Consider the following 15,013-nt stretch of genomic DNA (forward strand, 5'->3'; position numbering starts at 1 on the left):
AGTCAGGCTATGCTGGAAATTATCCGGCTAACTCAGTTAGCCAGGTACGGGGAACAGGGCCCTGGTCACTAGGGCTTGTGTTTACTTTTTATTAGTATTTACTTGTCTGTTCTCCAACTACCCTTTTCCCTATTTGTTATATGTTTGTGGGATTACTTCCCCTCCTTCCTCACCATAAATCAGTGGAGGTTTGAATTCCTACCACGAGAGAATAAATATAATTTACTATTTGGAACAACGCCTTGTGTTTATTGCTTACCTGCTCGGGACCGTGCTTAGTGCACTACTGGAGGGGGCTGGTTTTCACATACAGCCCGCTCCAGCTTATATTTTATATTGTCATTAGACATTGCTATGTGACACCACCCAAGTTGTCTTTTCAGTTCAGAGGTTCAGTATTCTTCACTTTTTGACGGTTGAGGCATTTTCTGAGTAGCCCTTCAGTAATCTTAACACTTTAATCGCCAAGGACGCCTAAACTCGTCATTCCCCGCCATGCTAATTCTGCCAATGACGCCGTAACACGTCATTGAGATCAATATTTCAAAAATCTGTGATCGCAATCATATTTCTCCCCCGGAGACTTGATCCCCTCTCAACTCTCCAACGGTTCAAGAGCGCCATCTGGTGGCCGATCGGCGGATCGCCCAAACCGGAAACGGAAACTGGTGCTCATCCAAATTCGGTCCGATCACTCGCTATAGGTCCCGGGACTCAAGCGCGACACAATGGATAGTGATCCGTTACCAATAACTCGATAAACAACATGATTTGGACGTATATACTATTATACAACCTGGAGATGGATCGCATATTTCAACATCCCATAATAGGAATATTTTTGCTCCACGCTCATCGCCCAACGCCACGAGGAAGCTGCGGTGAGTTTCAGCGTTTTTTTTTACCGTGTTCAATACAAACTGCTCTAATGAACATATCACCCACACTAGATGAATCATCTAACGTTGGCCACGGAATTATAAACGACCCCCCCCCCCCCATCCGGTCAACATCAGATGATAAGTAGTAACTTCTAGAAGCACGTCCATTTGAATTTTTTTTATCTTGCGCCGATCGCTATCAAACTGTATTTCATCATCAATATTAGGGCTGTCTTAAATGCTTCGAAGCTTCGAACGTTCGATTCGATGGCACAAGCTTCGAACATTAAAAAAAAATCGAAGTTAAAAAAAAAAAAAAAAAAAATCTATTTTTTTTTTTACTTCGATTTGTGTGTGTGTGTAGGTGTGTGTGTGTGTGTGTGTGTGTGTGTGTGTGTGTGTGTGTGTGTGTGTGTGTGTGTACTACCCATCCCAGTTAGGACAGCCGAATCCCGTCCAATCTTTCGCCGTCGACTAAAGACTCACTTCTTCAACCATTATCTGAAATGATAAAAAAAAAAAAAAAAAAATCTAACCGTGACTAACCTTACTGTCATGCACTTGTCCTAATAAACTAACCTACACTGTAACACGCAACACTTTGATGAACATTGTTACTCAGCTGATAGAGTTGTACCCTTCTTGCTGTCTTGTCGTACAGAACTTGTAAGTCGCTTTGGATAAAAGCGTCAGCTAAATGACTAAATGTAAGTGTGTGTGTGTGTGTGTGTGTGTGTGTGTGTGTGTGTGTGTGTGTGTGTGTGTGTGTGTGTGTAGGTGTGTGTGTGTGTGTGTGTGCGCGCACCTTGTAGAATTCCACACATAAGAAAGAAAGATACTGGGATGAATAAACAAAATAGGAAATAAAATGTAGAAATGCATGCAATACATAAATAAATATGAATCTCCATATATGAAATATAACATTTAGATAAGGTGCTACTGAGATGTTTTGGTGAGTTCTTTGTTTTTTTGTGGAAATTGCCCTTCTTAAAAATGCATGAACATTCACTGATAATTGGTCTGTAGTGGAGTCTACAAGGTCTACATTGCCGGACCATGTAGAATCCGGACCTTGTAGACTGACATAATTCTGTGCATAGTTTAGTCTACACAGGCCATATTTCAAATAATCAAAATCTTACTTCATTCATCTTAAACATTCTTGATTTGGGGGATTGGTAGTTCCCATGAAATCTGAAGTTGTTCAAACGACAACAGCGATCCACCTTGAATTAAATCACACAGCCGAGTGAAACCTTGTTGGATGCGTCAGTCACGAAAGGGGTTACTTAATTAATTAATCCAACCCACTTTATTTATAGAGCACATTTAAAAACAACAACGTTTACGAAAGTGCTGTACAAGTCCCACAACATAAGATAAAAAAAAAAAAAAAAAAAAAAAGATTTTCGAAGCTTCGAATTAAAATCGAAGCTCGGCCCCGAAAGCTTCGATTGCCAAAAAAATCTTCGAAGGTCAGCCCTAGGGCTATAAATCACGTTCTGCAGAATGCTGCAGAAATAACATATTTATACTTTAGACCGTATTTTAGTATGAATATGTGAATGAAAAAGTATAACGTTCCCTCCCACATCCTGAACGATAGATAATTGACGTTGAATGGGCCATAGTAATGTCAATTTAGCAATACAATTTAAAAAGTGATAGCCCTGCAAAGAAGGGGAACTTCTCCATAGACAAATAGAGCTGGCAGAGGATGGTATAATGATGTACATAAGCCTGGCGAAGAAAGTGTTAAAATGGAGAACGGGAGGAGAAGTAGGGAAGACATGCGGCAAATGGTCACCGGGTGGGAAGCGAACCCAGGACGACCGCTTCGCAACTCAGCGCGCTATATGGTGTGCTCGCGGAACGCGTCTCTACAAATAGTAGCTTCAGTTCTGCAGACCCCTCTCTGATTGGTTGAGCTCCATTTCTGCAGACCTCTCTCTGATTGGCCGAGCGCGCGCATGCGCATGAGCCGCGACAAGCTCCTCTAGCCAGGAGTCGAAACTCCGCCACCATCTTGCCTATTTACTCAATGCAGCAATTCTTTTTCAGCAAAGCCTAATAAAAGTGCAATAAACAAAACGGATACATTCACTGTGTGTTCTGCCTGTCATTTGTTGATGAAACAAAACTAACATCAACACAAGTGACCACCAAGAGCGGATAGTTTAGTCTAAAAAACAATAGGTAGCATTGTTAGCTGCATGCTAACGTCAATGGAGTTTGCCATTATAACAGTATAGCATTGTGGCTAGAAGCTAACGTTAGCTCACGCTACTTAGCCAGCACCAAACCGATGATATCGGGAGCTATCAGTGGTTAGATAACATTAGAGACAACGCTGTGTGTATTAAACAAAGGTGAATAGATGACTGGGCCATTTTGTTTAATGATTGTTAAGTTGAAAGAGGAGCTTTGAGCTAACAGGGTTTGATAGCTAACACTAGCTCATGTTATCCAGTGGCAGTGCCAATCGGTAATGCTAGCAGAATGAATGGATTGACGTTAGCATGCAGCTAACAATGCTACCGATCGTTTTTTAGACTAAACTATCCGCTCTTGGTGGTCACTTGTGTTGATGTTAGTTTTGTTTCATCAACAAATGACAGGCAGAACACACAGTGAATGTATCCGTTTTGTTTATTGCACTTTTATTAGGCTTTGCTGAAAAAGAATTGCTGCATTGAGTAAATAGGCAAGATGGTGGCGGAGTTTCGACTCCTGGCTAGAGGAGCTTGTCGCGGCTCATGCGCATGCGCGCGCTCGGCCAATCAGAGAGAGGTCTGCAGAAATGGAGCTCAACCAATCAGAGAGGGGTCTGCAGAACTGAAGCTACTATTTGTAGAGACGCCGCCCCTGGGGGAGTGAGTTTTACTTGCAGTAACGCTTAACGTCCACAGCCACTTCACTTTGTGATGGATTATTCGTTAGTGGGTATTTCAAAGTACCTCATATTTGGTACCATTTTGAAGCTAAAAACTAGGGCTTTCCAATGATATAAAATATGTGTATGATTATCATCATTATTATTGTTATTATTCTTCATAATTATGTAGTTGAACTTGAAGATAAAAATGAATTTTCAAGCACTTTCCTTACTTGGTATTAAAAATTAGAGTGTATGGAATGTAGACAATATTGTTGGCAATATAGAACAGCTGACAGATTAGAAATCACATCTATTGTTCAAAAGTTATGAATGAATTAGTGAGATATTTTTTACTCGTGTTTAAATTTCTGTGAATATTGTTTTTATTATGTACCATTTACATTTTGTACAATCATCGTTTCTGTAAATGAGGGAAACCTCAGATGCGTACGATTTTAAATAAAGGTTGAAATGAAATGAGAAATATATTACATATTAATTCATAAAATAATCTCATGTGTGTTGAAATGAGTCTTCAAATTTACCCCGTTCTCTTCCTAGAGCCTCGTCTTCCTCCATGTCCTCTGCCTCCTTTCCTTTCTGCCTCCATATACGGCATGAGTCTTGTCTCATCTCAGCCTGGATCTCAGACTACTCCCTGGCCGTGTTGAACCGCACATCTCGGGGAACTGCACATCGGCCTATTTTGTCCAATCTGGGCAGATAAAGTGAAATATATTATATATCGAATATGGCAAAGTAATGAATAAACTAAATACATCACATGTGGCTATTTGAAAATATTCCATTCGCTAAATAAATACATCAATTATGTATCGGCAAAGGTTGTTCTCTATTTGAACGACCACATCAAACCAGAGGTGGACACAGGCAAATACTGCGGCATGGTCATGCTGGACCTTCAAAAGGCCTTGACGCTGTCAATCACTCCATTCTGATTGACAAGCTAAAAGCAATTGGTTTTGATAGTTTATCAGTGAGCTGGATGCAATCCTACCTGGAGGGGAGAGAACAGATGGTGGAGGTAAACGGTACCCTATCCCCCCCCCCCTCCCAGTGAGCTGTGGTGTTCCACAAGGAAGCATACTAGGACCGCTACTGTTCCTAATTTATGCAAATGCCATGTCGTCAGCTTGTGACTGCAACTTGTTCCTGTTCGCGGACGACTCAGCCCTGCTGGTCTCTGACAAGAACAAGTTACAGGTTGAAAAAGCCCTCAGCTCAGAACTCTGCAAAATCTGCACCTGGCTCGCTGACAACAAACTATCATTACACCTGGGTAAAACAGTCCATTCTCTTCGGTTCAAATAACAAACTCAGCAAGGCCGACGGCTTCTCAGTTACAGTGGGTGACAATATTGTCACAAGGAAAGATGAAATTACATACCTAGGTTCCATCCTAGAGGCTAATCTTTCCTGTGACAAAATGGCATCCAATGTAATAAAAAAAAAGTCAACCAAAGAACTAGATTCTTGTACCGGATCTCCTCTCTGGTAAACAAGAATACCCTGAAGACTCTGGCAGGAGCACTCATTCAAAGGTACTACGACTATGCTTGCACCTCATGGTACCAAAGCACCTCAAAGGCGCTAAAAACAAAATTACAAACATCACAAAACAAACTGGTCAGACTACTGCTTGACCTTACTCCTAGAACCCACCTCACCCCTGCCCACTTTGACAACCTAGGATGGCTTAGAGTAGACGACAGAGTACAGCAACTTGCAATAGGCCTGGTCTACAAGATACACTACACCACTAAGGCTGGAGTTACACCTAGGCTGTTTTTCGTTTCGTTTTTCAGGTGAGTTTCGCAGCCGAGTTTCGCAGCCGAGTTAGACATTCGTTTTGCACCTTGAGCGCTTTCGTTTTGTCAGAACAAGGCTTGGTCAGACCACAACGGATCTCGTCTCGAATTCAGCACTGAGCATGCGCGGGGAGGTAGTTACTCTCCCTCGTCCCCGCTGTCATCCACACTCAGCTGTGAGAGAATTGTTGAATAGATACACAAATGTTCTAGAATGTTTGATTATGACATCATACTGTGACATCACAAATGTTTTCGGGCATTCATAACATTATTTTGCGCGATTGTACATTGTAACGTTAACACAGCGCACCCTAACTGCTTGTGTATTCTAGCAGTGTTTTAGAGGTTATTTTGTACAGTACCTTTATCTGCACTGAAACATACATTTCTACAGTACATGCAGTTGTTGGTAGATAACCGTGATTATGTTTATTTATTTATCTATCTCTCTGTGAGCAAAACCTATTAATATTACATATGTGTTGGCGGAATCGCGTCAGTTTGTTATGAATAAAACGCCCGAAAGTTACAAAGTAGCCTACAGTTGACAGCTGGGCTGTGTTAATGTTACAGTGTACAGTCCCGCGAAATAACGTTATGAATGCGCGAATGCGCGTTATGGCATTGCTCGAGGCAGGAGAGATGCGCCTACTGCGCATGGACGTTGGTGAGGGCACGCAGATGGTATCTACTGAGCATGGGCGTTTTCGCAACAACAGCTCCGTGCAAATTACACAACTGTTGTCGGCGAGTTTTGGCGCTACTCAAAAATGGAAAACACAATTTCGCGTTTTCAGTAGGGCCACAACGTATCCGCCAAAAAACGCATTTCTGTGTACAAGGGACAGCAAACGTATTCAAACGTATTCAAAAACGACCACAAAAACACTAGTCTAACCATGGCCTAAGGGTACACATGTACATGTCGAAATACTTCCCAAAGGTCAGTGAATACCACGACCACAACACCAGAGGGAGCTCCACAAATCATGTTAAACCCAGATTCGGCACAAACAAGGGACTAAACACGTTTCACAATTATGCCACAACAATGTGGAACGCCCTACCCACAGCTGTAAAAAAATTTGAATCCCTACCCTCCTTCAAAACCGCTCTCAAACGAGGCCATAAGGTCACTCTGGAAGTTGATTGGGTTGGCCATCTGCAGAGGGGGAGAGAGAGAGAGAGGGCGGGGGAAGAGATGAGGACAGAGAGGAAAGATAGAGATAGAGAGAGCAAGGATAGAGAGAGAGGGATATATATAGAGAGAATGGTGTTGGATGGTTATGAAAGCAAAAGATGATAATGATAAACAGATGGCACCATCCTCTGGTACATAAGCAATCATAAGATAGTTTGGTATTTTCTAAATGGAAAAAGGCTTGAATTTACAATAGAACACGTCATACTTAGTTCAATTTGGATATTTATATATAAAAAACACTACAGTAGATTTTATTTTTGTACCCATTGGTCGCATAGCTCGCTGATATGGCTGATATGGCTCGCTGATAACAAACTATCATTACACATGGGCAAAACAGAGTCCATTCTCTTCGGTTCAAATAACAAACTCAGCAAGACCGACGGCTTCTCAGTTACAGTGGGTGACAATATTGTCACAAGGAAAGACGAAATTACCTACCTGGGTTCCATCCTAGAGGCAAATCTTTCCTATGACAAAATGGCATCCAATGTAATAAAAAAAGTCAACCAACGAACTAGATTCTTGTACCGGATCTCCTCTGGTAAACAAGAATACCCTGAAGACTCTGGCAGGAGCACTCATTCAAGGGTACTACGACTATGCGTGCACCTCATGGTACCAAAGCACCTCAAAGGCGCTTAAAACAAAATTACAAACATCACAAAACAAACTGGTCAGACTACTACTTGACCTGAACCCCAGAACCCACCTCACCCCTGCCCACTTTGACAACCTAGGATGGCTTAGAGTAGACGACAGAGTACAGCAACTTGCAATGGGCCTGGTCAACAAGATACACTATAGGACCGGGGTACCCATGTACATGTCAAAATACTTCCCAAAGGTCAGTGAATACCACAACCACTACACCAGAGGAAGCTCAACAAATCATGTAAAACCCAGATTCGGCTCAAACACGTTTCGCAATTATGCCACAACAATGTGGAACGCCCTACCCAAAGCTGTAAAGGAATGTGAATCACTACCCACATTCAAAACCGCTCTTAAAGAGCACCTACGGGAGGCTGCAATTAGAAACTGGCCACCGTAAATGCCCAAAACCCCCACCACCTCCTAATAGACAGTCTCCTCCCCACCGCATGTATATATTCCCTCCCCGCCGTATGTATATTTCTCTCCCACCCACCCCCTCCTAATGTACAGTCCCCTCCCCATCATATGTATATACTCTGTCAGGATCTAGGGGTAACAGTACTGTATATTTGAATACCGTTTATGTCACAAATGTATCAGTACTAAATACCTATATGTCCCTATGCCATAAATGTCATGTATGTTGTGTATGTCATAAATGTCTATATGAATTGAAAATGGGGGACCCTGATGGAAACAAGACAAACGTCTTTCTCAGGTCTGCATCCCCTTAACAATTGTATGTATTGAGCCGTACTGTATTGTACCCATTCTGCAATCTGTTAAATAAAGTTTCCATTCATTCAACGTGACAAAGAGCCTCATGAGCCTGTGAATAATAAGCACAGTGCTAGAAATGTTTTATAGTGAAAAGCATTACTAAAACGTCCAGACAAACCTCACAGGAGCATTAGTCTATCATACAAATGTACAAATGCTATAAGGTGGCTAAAAACACACTATAAACCATACTTTGGTCGTCGTTTCTTGCGCTAGCTTTAGTTAGCCAGCCATAGCCAACATTAAGTCAGACACCCCACGCTCTGGGTAAAAAATCCAACGTCTGGGTGATTTCCAAACGGGCTTTTTAGAAGTGAAAACATTACCAAAAACGTTGCAAAAACATCACGGAAGCACTATAGACCGTCATACAAATGTAAAGTGTTACCAACAATTACGTAGACAATACGTGACGTCGTGGTTTGAAACTGCGTGGGAAAAATAGTCTCTAACCAGTAACCACTGGTGGTCCCGTAGGGGGAAAAGGGCTAGAGGTCATGTCAGCACGTCAAAACATGTGCAAATATCCTATTTGTGGCTGGTGCAAAGCCTAAATAAACAATGCTATTGTATTTAAAATAATTGTGGTCAACATATATAAATAAATCAATGTATTGTAAAATGTTGAATGCGCAGGCCATGCTCATCACCACACGCACTTCGACCACGTGTGGGATCCCTGTGGGATCTGAGCGTACGATACGGTCTCTGATCCGCTGCAGGCCCGTGGGCCCGCTTGGATCAGCCGTCTATGCACTTCCACATAGGCGACTGCCTTGCTATACGGCTCAAGACATGACCTGGCTCTCACTGATGACATGAAAATGACGTGCCATATATTTATACCACAGCTGTCGCTTTGCGTGTTCACTCATGGTTGGCCCAATTAAAAAATAAAAGAAAAGAAAAATCCCAGAAAGACGTTTCTAGTGAGGGAAATGATGGGGAGAACAGTATGAACACAATAATATATATTTATATTGCTGGATTTGTACACTAGTCGCTAGGAATGAGGAATGTACAGAACCCTCCGTTGACAGTTGCATGCTGGGTAAAGCTGCGTCACGATGACGTGTGCAGATTCTATCATTTTCACAAACAATAACGAATATAACTTACCCTGCACCGTTTGAGTAGAGGCTATTGCACCGTTGTTTGTTTTAGAAAGGTGGAAAAAGAAACAAACAAAATGGCCGTCCACTTCAATTATTCAGACCGTACCGGATGTGAGAGAATTAACGAGGACCGCTCAGCGCCACCAGCCTGGCTGAATTGGAGAATTTGCGACTGTTTGTGCGATACAAATACTTCATAATAATTCTTCTTCTTATTATTATATTGAAACATAGCAGATGCTAGGAGTTTAATCCGAAAGCGAGTTTGTAATCCAATTTCATTCAGCTGGCGCGACACACAGTGGCTGAGTCAACAGCACGCGTCCCCCCCCCCCAAAACGTCCCCGCCTCTGCCAGACTGACCGGCTCCTACTGCCACGTGGGAAACATACATTAGGACAATGGCGCCACCGTGTGTAAAGACCCGGTGACTGCTTGATTGATAACTTTATTAACAGGTTGCAGAATGGGGACAATACAGTACAGCTCAATACACACAATTGTTAAGGGGATGCAGACCAGAGAAAGACTTTCGTCTTGTTTACATCAGGGTCCCCCATTTTCAATTCATCAGGACATATATGACATGCGTTATTTTTTTTCCTAGCCGCATTTTTCTGAGACGCTCTCTGATTGGCCACTGACATGTTTGCCCAATCGCGTGAAGAGCTGTGTCTTTGCCCATTTCCGCGTCGAACAGCCTGCAAATTACCTGGCGTTCTATCGCCATGCTCCAAGACAAACGCTAACCTTAACCAACTTCGAAAGAGTGCCTAAGCTTAACCGTCGAAAGAACTTGCCGTCACGCTCTAAGACAAACTCTAACCAACTTCGAAAGAGTGCCTAAGCTTAACCAGTGTAGAAACAGGCGTCGGCCAATCAGAGAGCGTCTCCGAAAAATGCGTCTAGGAAAAAAAATAACACATGACATACAGATAGACAGTACTGCTACATCTATACATTTATGACTTTTTCTGCTCCCTCTTTCTCCATGAAATGGATTTTTAACATTTTATCGAAAATTATAAGAATCATTGCAGATTAAAAAACCACCAACGCAGGAGATGCTGGGATCGAGCACAGCTCTCTGCGTTGCTACCAGCTTGGCTGGTCGTTCATACAAATACAATTGGCAGTATTAGGGGGTGGGAAGCTGGTGGGTGGGGATCAGACGTTGTGGACAGCGACTCCTACAGGTCGGTTGGTGCGCCTGCGCAGTAGAATCAGGAAGCGACGAGGGCGGCGTGTCCCTCCCACGCAGACCCTCGCCGCTGAGAGATTGCGCTGTGCAGGTGAAAAGATGCGACGGCTGCCTCCTCGAGTATCGGAGGGGACACGTGATGCAAGGCTTCGTCCACATTGCAGCCGGCTTGCTAACAGCGTTCGAGACAGGGGAGGGTAGAATTGGACAATGCGAAATTGGGGACGGGAGAAAAAATAGAAAAATGGGGAGAAAAAGTATACAAAAAAAAAAAGAAATCCAATAAATAAAAATAATGTACTGTTTACTTTGATATGGACAACACAAGACAACAAACGTGTAATTCTTTCTCCTTTCTTTATAATAAATGTGTATACATTCCACGTCGTGACATTGATGTATGTACACCATCAACACGCCGGCGTGCTGCTAGCACACCTCCAGCAGGCTCTCGGTCCAGAGGGACAGGACGAGTCTATTCGAATACCAAACCACTCGTATTTCCACGTTCCCGTTTTGCGCTCTGATTGGCCACGCACGTTTCTGGTCATGTGACATGTGCGCCAATCGTGGGACGGCAAGTTCTGCGCCTATTTCCGGGTCGAACAGCCTGCAAACTACCTAACGCCTAGTTTATCACTGGTTAAGCTTAGGCGACTCTTTCGCAGTTGGTTAAGGTTAGAGTTTGGAATCAGGGCTGGTGTTCTATCGCCCTGCTCTAAGACAAACTCTAACCTTAACCAACTTTGAAAGAGTGCCTAAGCTTAACCAGTGTAAAAACTTGCCGTCCCACAATTGGCGCACATGTCACATGACCAGAAACGTGCATGGCCAATCAGAGCGCCAAACGGGAACGCGGAAATACGAGTGGTTTGGTATTTGAATAGAGGCGGACAGGACTAGGTTGACTTTGTCCCCGTCGGAGGGGAACTCTAGCTGGGCCACTGGGAGGCGCTCTGCCCCCTGGAGCTGTCGAAGGGCCTGGAGGTGGGAGAGAGGGAAGCGCAGGCCCTGGGGAAGAGAGAGAGAGACAGAGACAGAGGGAGTGAGAAAGAAAGAAGGAGTGCATGAAAAAGAGAGAGGATGAAACTTAGTGGTACTGTTTTACATGTTACCACCAGGTTTATAACTGCAATAATAGCAGCACTTATGAAACTGCGGCCTGTGTTGTGATGTAAGTCAGCAGCTTATCTGAGAAATGTGCTGCTCCCTTTCTTCCTCTTCATCATCATCACCCCCTCCCATCATGCGACTCTCCCTTCGGTTCCTCAAAGAATGTAACACAAAGACCACCAACACTCGGGCGGCTACGTGGCGTAGTGGGCAAGGCGCTCGCCACGAATGCGGAGACACTGGGCTCGCCTGTTCGAGCCCAGCGCTCCACATTGCTTTCAGTTTAGCTGGTCGTTCATACTAATACACATTGGCCGTATTAGGGGGTGGGAAACTGATGGGTGGGGATCGGGCGTTGTGGACAGCGACTCCTACAGGTCGGTTGGTGCGCCTGCGCAGTAGAATCAGGAAGTGTCGGGGGCAGCGTGAGCCTCCCACGCGTTACTCCTCGCCACTGAGTGATCGAGCTGCGCAGGTGAAAAGATGCGACTGCTGTTACCTCAAGTACCGGAGGGGACTTGTGCCATGTATGACTTAGTCCACATTGCAGCCGGCTTGTGGGAGGCAAGAAACAGCGTTCGTGACAGGGGAGGGTTGAATTGGATGATACGAAATTGGGATGGGAGAAAATATAGAAAAATGGGAGAAAAAGTGGATAAAAAAAAAAAAAAAAGACCACCAACACTCTAGCCTCATCCTAACACGCGCACACACACACACACACATGAAACAGATTGAGCGAGGTCATGTGTTTAACCCATTCCAGGGTTGGGAATTGGCATAACGACTAACAGTGGGATGGGAGAAAAAAAATCGGAAAAAAGGAGGGGGGAAAAGATAATAATAAAATAAAATAAACTCCTCCCAGAGGCATTTAAACAGTCACTGAGTGACAAGTCAGACAGGGCAAAAGCTATAACAAAGGCACTGGGGGGCTTTATAGCTAAAGATATGCAGCCCTACTCAGTCGTGGAGGATGCAGGATTTCGGCACATGATTAAAGTACTCGAGCCACGATTTAATATCCCCTCTCGCCGACACTTCAGCAACACGGTAATTCCCGGACTGTATGAAGAGACACAACGTGGAATTGTGAAAGCATTGTCCGACACAGATTCCGTCGCTCTTACTACAGATGGGTGGACGTCCAGGGCTACTGAAAGTTATTTAACTGTGACTGCCCACCAGTGATGCCAGTAACGCGTTACTAACTAACGCGTTAATCTTTAAAAGCCAGTAATCTGATTGCAGTTACTTGTCCAAATGGCTGTGCGTTACTATCTCATCATAAATTCATAATGCAGGCGGAATGCAGTATTTTATTTCGTTTTCGACAGTCAAAAATACATTTTGAGCTGTTTTTCTTATTTGAGAGTGACGTGGTGTGGCAGTGAAAGGGTTAAATACAAGAATGTGTCCCGCGGCGTGACTGGACTCTCTGTCTGTGAGTGACTCTGCTTTAGTCCAATCACATTCCCCATCCACAGTCTGCGAATCAGAGGCAGAGTAGGGCGGGTCTTCACAGCACGTCATGTGACATATGCGCCAATCGTGTGACAGCAGGGCTCCGTCGGCGGAGAATTCCACCCCAAAACGCTTGGCAAAATTAAAAGTGAAACCGCAAGATGACTTTTGCGGTTTCTGTTCAGAATTCCACCCCAATAGGGATAGGAAACAAAATACTGTCTACCGCTAAAAACAGCACATCCAATTGCATTGAAAGCATCTGGAATAACAACACTAGCCGACGCTTCGACTAGGTACAGGAGGGTTGATGGTGGCAGAGCAAAAGCTCTTATTTGCCAGATTTACAGTTAATTTACATGTTAAAGAGAGACTGATTGTATGTTTATAGAGAGACATTTATAAAAACAATTTAATAGTTACAGTTGATATAATTGAATAGTTCAGCCTGCATTTGTTAGATGTGATACACTGGTTTTGAAAAACCACTTGCTGGCTGCTCTAATGCTGTGAGCATCATAGACTGTTGCTTTACCATACTTGATGGTACAGAAGCTGAAGCACTAGTTTAACAATTTACGTTATGTGCAGAGAAACAAGTTAAAAACAATTTATGCACTTTCAATAAAGCGTTTAAAAAAAACTGTTGGGGGAACGACGACGACTTCGTAACCTAGTTACTTTCAAAGTAACTAAGTTACTCTGATAATCAAGTAATCAGTAAAGTAACTTAGATTACTTTTTAAAGGAGTAATCAGTAATCAGATTACTTTTACAAGTAATCTGTGGCATCACTGCTGCCCACTACTACATTACTTCAGAGTGGGAGATGAAAAGCTCCGTTTTTACAGACCCGCCCCATTTATGCGAGCCATACCAGTGAGCATCTCTCTGAAGCACTGACACAAGCAGTGACGGAATGGAAACTGGAGAGGGGCGGCAACATCACAATCCCCGTCACCACCGACAATGCAAGGAACATTGTGAATGCAGTCAATGCAACAGCTGGACTGGGGCCACAAATTGGGTGCTTTGCACACACCGTTAATCTAGCAGCCAAGAATGCAGTCTCAATAAACCAAGTATCCCGACTCCTGGGGAGGGTTAGGAAGGTGGTTGCATTTTTCCATTGCAGCACAACAGCTGCTCATGTCCTGAAAACAAAGCAGGAAATGCTGGATTTGCCTGTTCACAAATTAATTCATGATGTCACTACACGTTGGAACACCATATACGACATGCTGGAGCGTTATGTGGAACAGCAGGCTGCCATCTATTCTGATCTGATGGACAAAGATGTCCAAAAGAATGTCAATGACATTGGTGTCTTGACTGACAGTGAGGCAAAACTGGCAGAGGACCTCATTACAATTTTCAAACCTCTGAAGACTGTGACGACCCTCATGAGCACAGAAAAAGCCCCCTCGGTGTCAATGATCATCCCCCTGCAGAAGATGATACTGAAATCGATGACACCAAGTGATGAGGACAGCTCCACCATCAAAGACGTCAAGGCAGCCATCACTAAAGACCTGGAAGGCAGATACAGAGACCCTAATTTCCAGGACTATCTGCACAGAGCCACAGCCCTGGATCCAAGGTTCATGTCCCTGCCTTACCTGGAGGAAGCCTCTCGTCAGAAGATATACCCTGCCTTACCTGGAGGAAGCCTCTCGTCAGAAGATATACCCTGCCTTACCTGGAGGAAGCCTCTCGTCAGAAGATATACCCTGCCTTACCTGGAGGAAGCCTCTCGTCAGAAGATATACCCTGCCTTACCTGGAGGAAGCCTCTCGTCAGAAGATATACCCTGCCTTACCTGGAGGAAGCCTCTCGTCAGAAGATATACCCTGCCTTACCTGGAGGAAGCCTCTCGTCAGAAGAT

At 43.8% G+C, this 15,013-nt stretch overlaps 1 pseudogene across 1 annotated transcript in view; it reads right to left on the reverse strand.

The window, feature by feature from the left end:
• Positions 1 to 14,110, reverse strand: part of LOC311229450 (galectin-3-binding protein B-like) — a 62,032-nt pseudogene extending 47,922 nt beyond the window's left edge. Inside the window, exons 1-3 of the transcript in view lie at positions 14,033 to 14,110; positions 11,461 to 11,562; positions 6,692 to 6,756 (exon numbers count right to left, since the gene is read on the reverse strand). The product of the transcript in view is annotated as a galectin-3-binding protein B-like (transcript). The remainder of the gene's footprint in view (positions 1 to 6,691; positions 6,757 to 11,460; positions 11,563 to 14,032) is intronic.
• Positions 14,111 to 15,013: the final 903 nt, after the last annotated feature.

The sequence above is a fragment of the Notolepis coatsorum genome (assembly GCF_963971535.1).
Source record: "Notolepis coatsorum genome assembly, chromosome: 6".
Taxonomy (NCBI): Eukaryota; Metazoa; Chordata; class Actinopteri; order Aulopiformes; family Paralepididae; genus Notolepis; species Notolepis coatsorum.